This window comes from Thunnus albacares, chromosome 2 (assembly GCF_914725855.1).
Source record: "Thunnus albacares chromosome 2, fThuAlb1.1, whole genome shotgun sequence".
NCBI lineage: Eukaryota > Metazoa > Chordata > Actinopteri > Scombriformes > Scombridae > Thunnus > Thunnus albacares.
Window position 1 is genome coordinate 38,268,951 of NC_058107.1, and position 6,273 is coordinate 38,275,223.

A 6,273-nucleotide genomic window follows, 5' to 3' on the forward strand; every position below is an offset into this window, starting at 1 on the left:
CTGAAGACAACAGCGAGTTCTTTGTTCCTCCGACACACCTGCCGGTCTTCAGGTGAGCAAAACTCCTGCTCATCAAAATACAGATAAATAAATAAAGAATATATATGATTGTGTTTCTGAGGTAAACCAGTAAAACATCCTGGTTGCTAATTACTGACTGCTGGTGCACATTAGGACACATTAACACTGTTAATATTAGTTCACAATTAGTTAATATTAGAATTTCAGCTTCATTGTGGACGTTTTAAACAAACATCACACCTCCAGTGATGTCATACAGGAAGTGACCCTTCACCCCCACATCTGTATTAAACAGATTCACTTCCTGTGGACTCAGATTATTCTTGTATGAAACAGTTTTAGCAGCAGGTCACATTAAATATGATTAAATATTAAAAACAGTTTCTGTATTTTACTTCCATCCTTTAATCTCTCCGCCGTCTTCTGATATGAAGAATATTAAATAATATTTTTAGCAGCAGAGAAGTTTCATTAAGATTTCAGACAGCAGCTGATTCTGCCTCTAGAAACTTTTAAACCCACTTTTACAAACAGATGTTTTTTATTATTTTCCTGCAGATGCAGAATTTATTGAGCAAACATCTGCTTCTCATGTTTTAACTCTTTAAATATAATAAAATAACCAGCTGAAGGTTTTAACCTCAATAAAAATAAGTGTTCATCTTCTAATTCAAACCTCATAAAGTTAAATATAATTTAAAGATGCAATGAAACAGAAACGTTCTGCTTCCTCTCAGGATCGACTGTAATAACTTTTCATTTGGCGCCATCATCTGGTCGAACTGATCTCTGCAGAACTACAAACATTCCCATCAGCCTCAGCTGCACTTTGTGTTTACTGCTGATCAGTAAATATAAATAATCACTAAGCTGGTGAACAAGCTAAACAGGTTTTATTCAGGGTTCAGTTAGATTATTTAAGACTCTTAATTATACGCAGAATGTAATTTAAAACCTGATTCACCAGTTATGAACAATTATATAACAATTCTTAATATTAATAATTAAATGATCATGACCTGGATCAGAAAATAGATTCATGTTTTAACCAATTATAAAATGTTTAGTTTTCTTCTAAACTAAGCGGCTGCTGATGTTAACCTACAGCAGGAATATTAAACACTTTTAAACACCTCCTTCATTAAACCTGCTAATCACCAACATGCAGCGTCATTATTGCATCACTGACATTGTAAATACATGATGAAGGGATCTTCTGCTGGTCAGTATGAAGAGGAGGAATAATTACAGCAACAACAACAAAAAAAACAGCTTTAATGTTCATTTTAAGACACTTGATAAACTGTGAACTCGTCCTTTAAAGTCTCCAGAGAATGAATGAATGAGAGTCGAGTCATCGCGTCAGTTTATGTGTTTATTTATGAAAACAAAGGAACTCAGAAAATAAGGATCCCATATCAGTAATTACATCAAATAATTCACTTGTTGGTTTTTCGTCAGTTCGTCCTCTCTCTCTCTCTCTCTCTCTCTCTCTCTGCGTCTCTACTCTATCGAGCGGAGTTCATTCTAAACCTCAGACAGCTACTATACAGCTACTATACAGTGCTCGAAACATACGGAAGAAAGAACGTACGGCCGGAGTGCATGCAAATACATAAAATCACTTTTTTCCTTTTTCTTATTAAAATACAAAAATGAACTATTAGCATCAAAGCTCGACCATCAACTAAAAACAAACAGAGGAGGTTACTGTGGCAACGCGCTGTCTGTCTGTCCGTCCTTATTGGTTCTTTATGTTTGATCGGTTCGTTTATTCTCGTCTTCGGTTAAAAGACCTTCTCCGTGACGACCGGCAACCTCCGCCTGCCGAGGAAGGCCACCAGATGTGGTCGAAAGCTTCAGGGGAAAAAACAAGTCGGGCCTTGAGAAGGTTTTTTTTTCCTTTTTGTGTGTAAAAAACAGATTTAGTTTAAAATGAGATGAAACAGAAAAGAATTGAAGCTGGAGGCAGATACACAGCACAACCTATCAATCAATCAATCAGTTCATTGATCATTTATCACCAGTTCAGGCTCTCTCTCTCTCCCGTCCTGAACTCGTCCAGACATGATCACCAATAATCAATCAGGACTCGTTCACCCCCCCCCCCCCCTCCAGCGACTGACCTTTTAGACATTTTGATTCAAGCTAACAGGAGCTGACTCCGCCCACACAGAAAACACCTGGCTGACATCACAGACGAAGACATCACCTCACAGGTCAAAAGGTCAAACAGGACTGCGTCGACGGTGTGTGTGTGTTTATTCTAACAGACAGACAGACAGGTGGGTCGACAGGTGTGAGTTTGAGAAGCAGAAGTCACATGATTCCATCTGACTGATCTGATTGGCGGCACGGCAGCGAAACCAGATCGCCACGAACACGAGGTGGTTAGAAAAGAAAAAAAAACCCAAAACAAAAACAACTGATGCCCCGCCCACTCCAGGGGTTCAATGTTGTGTTCAGGACACGATGAGAAACTGGAAATTCTGAACTTCAACAGGAACTTTATCTGTGAGGCTTCAGAGACGCGTCAGTCGAATGAAGGACACAACCGACCAATCAGAGCAGAGCGCTGTCACACTGATTTAAAGGACACCTGTGGAGATTTTTTATTTTGACTCGTGTTGAAGTCCGTTTCTTTATCGATTTGTTTCCCTTTAAAAAGTAACCTGACGTCTGAACAGTTTGTCAGTGTTGCACCTGTAACCACAACCGGCAGTGACGTCACAGCGTCCTGAAGTACACTGTGACATCACAGCGTCCTGAAGTACACTGTGACATCACAGCGTCCTGAAGTACACTGTGACATCACAGCGTCCTGAAGTACACTGTGACATCACTGCTTCCAGGGCGAGAAGTTAAAGCGCCAGAGGGGCAACAGGAAGAAGAAGACGACCTGCAGGTATTTTCCACCTCAGCGTGTAAAAACGTAGAGGGCGCCGATGATGTCACAGCGCCGGTTAAGCTGAAGAAGACGAGTTTGAACCTGAACCATGACGAAGAGGAGACCAACTTCAACACCCAAATCCTGCAGATCCGAAAACAATAAATCTTGAAAGGAGTCAAAGTTCTGAGCACCGTCGGATGTCGGCTGCGTGTCAAACGTAAAGCTACGTCCTCGTCCGCCGCCGCCGCCGAACACAAAAACGAACTGTCCGCCAAGATGACATCACGGCTTCTTTTACGAGATTTCAGTTTCATTTCAGGCTCCGAAATGTTATAAATCGGAGCTGACGAGGTTTTAATCAAAGAAAGAAACTCTGCTGTTTGAGTTCAGACAGAAAACGTTTCGTTGCAGCTTCAAAAACACTCAGAAAAGGTTGTTTGTTTGTTTGTTTGTTTTTTTTTGCCTCGATTTAAGAAATAAAAACTTTCCATCTGCTGATCAGAGAAGAAAACTTTTGGTATCTGCCTCCTCAAGATCAGCTTTTGTCTTATTTCTGGAATATTTTAAAATCTAGATGATATAATTATAAAAATAACTGATTATTTTTAAAAACAATTACTGAAGCAGGTTTTTCTTACAGAATGTTGTTGTTTTGTATCATCGCAGCTTTTATTTTTGTGTCCTTCCTTTCAAATCAGCAAAAAAACAAACAAAAAAAAAACGTTTAAAACATTTTTGGACATTTTAACCTGATAACGTTAAAATGAGGCCTGATCAGGATGCTTCCGTACATCTGTGACAGTCTGGAGTTTGAACCCTGACAGGAAGTATCTGTTACAGTAAGAGTGGTTTTGTTTTGGCGGGGTGGGGGTGGGGGGGGGACAGGACAGCGGTACAAATACATTTTTATATCGAGAACCTTATAAGACACAAACAAGTTCAGCACACAACCTGAAAAATCAAAAAAAAGAAACAAAATAAAAAGGAAATGTAGTGTTAAAAAAAAAAAAAAAAAAAAGAAATTTGTCTTGTTCTCTGCTGACAGAGCCGGCGGCAGGTTAAAGGGGGGGGGGAGGTCGGGTCCGGACCTGGTGACCCCTCACCTCCCCCCCCTCCTCCTCCTCCTCACATGTTGACCCCGGGGACAGACAGTGGGTTGTGGGTTTTGGTTGCAGGACCAGCAGAGGACAGGTTTGATCTCAGGAGGTTTTCTTTCACTAAAACAAGATCTGAGTTTCATTTCTTCTGATGTCAAGAAACAAAACTTAAAGCAGTTTTTTTTTTTTTTTTAAAGATCTGGTTTCTTCTCTTTTACAGGATAAAATAATAATAAAAAAAAAATCTAAAAACCAGCTTTCAGAGACCTGAAACTTGCTGCAGAGATAATCCATCATTCAGATTCTAGTCAGTATCATGGTGTGGTGACGCAGCCGGAACCAGTTTCACCACGTTTACGACTTACAAGCTGCGACTCGCGATATGAAATCGTTTCCTCTCGTTTTAATTTCTAAGACTAATCAAAAGAAACACCGTGTTTATGACCCGTGTGTACGAGGATGTGAGAGGAATGTTGGACATAAATTCATCAGATTTATTAAACTCTCATTTGATCATGTTGGATTTTCTAACAGCTGTTTGTGTCAATAAAAACACTCCGCAGCGTCCTTGAACACACCTCAAAACGGGGGGGGGACTTTTAAACTTCCTGGAAAACTCAGCAGTGACATCACGCTTCAACTAGAGGCTCCGACCAATGACATCACAGCTCTGATCTGATCCCACGTCAGTTTACACTCAACGATACTTTCATACGATCCCCGACGGCTCTGCGTCTCTGCTGACTGTTCAACTTCTCTCAGAGAAAAAAAAAAAAAGTCGGAGCTTTTGTTCAGAAATCAGTCGGCAAAAAACTTTGTTTACTTTATTCGTTTCTCGCTCGTCTTCCTGCCACATGTTTCTACTCAGAAATACACTCAGTGATCAGTTTATCAGCTGCGACTACCCGATGCTGCAGTCTGTGCTGCTGTCAGAGTGTTTTCCTTTATAATAATTTATCATTTATATAAATGAAAACAATTCAACAGCAGCACAAACTGCAGCTTCCAGCTAATTTACCAAATAAACTGATAATCGAGGGCATGAACACTGAAGCGCGTCACTCCCTCCACAGTTCACCTACAGCACAGACAAGTGTTGTAACATCTGTAACAGCAAACTAGCTGACGAGCCTTCAGTCTTATATAAGTATTAAGAGTCACTTTCTCCTCTTTGTTTGTCTTCTTTTGATTCTTCTTTCACATATATTTTTTTAACGCAGATGTTTCTGAGCAAAAATCAACCAAGTAAAAGGAAGTGACACACCTGGAGACCCTTCCTGTCTTCTCATTGGTTCTGCTGTCAGACGCTTCAACAACCCCGTTCAAAAGAGAGTTACATCATATTAATGTAGAAGTGATGACACGGTTACAGTGGGCTCTCAGCTGCACCACCACATGATCATATAACTAGAGCTGCAACTGTTAGTCAATCAATCCATTACTTATTAACCGACAACTATTTGGATAATTAATCATTTTGAGTCTTTTTTTCTTTTTTTAAGAAGAAAAATGTCAAAATTCATGATTCCAGCTTCTCAAATGTCAATGTTCTGGTTTTAAAGATCAAACAACTAATGGATTCATTGATGAGGAAATAATCCTCAGTTGCAGCTCTAAATATAACTTAACAAAACACAAAAATACATAACTGACTTTGATGGATTTTCATTCTACGGCAAGTTTTTTTTGAGAAATAATCCTTCCAGTTCTTTCAGCTCATGTGACGAGTGAATGAATGTTAAGACAGAACGGATCAGAATCATCAGAACTGGATAATCTGACTACAGATGAAAACTGCACACGATGGAAACAACTTGATTGGCTCCTCAGATCCTTGTTAGTATCCAGGTTTCTGTGTTCGTCCGCCTCATGAAACCTGAATTTATGTTAAAAAACAAAACAAAACAAAAACAAAAAAACCCCGCTGAGATCTCCTCCTTCTCCTCCTCTCCCATGATGCTCTTATAGATGCTTCTGGAATGTTGTCAGAGGTCAGGGGTCACAGCCAGCCGTCCAAGAAGAAGGAGAAAAAGAAAGCCTCCACGGCAGCGAGGCCCCCCGAGTGTTCAGAGAAGATCAATACGACTCCCAGACAGACAGACAGACAGACAGGCTGCCCGTCTCTCTACAAGCTGTCTCCCTGCCTCCTTCCTCTTCTTCTCTTGCTGAGAAGTTGTTGCTTTCTTCTTCTTCTTCTCTTCTGTCTGTCTGCATTCCTCCAGGAAAAAAACAAAACAAAAAAAAAAAAAAAAAAAAAAAAAACAC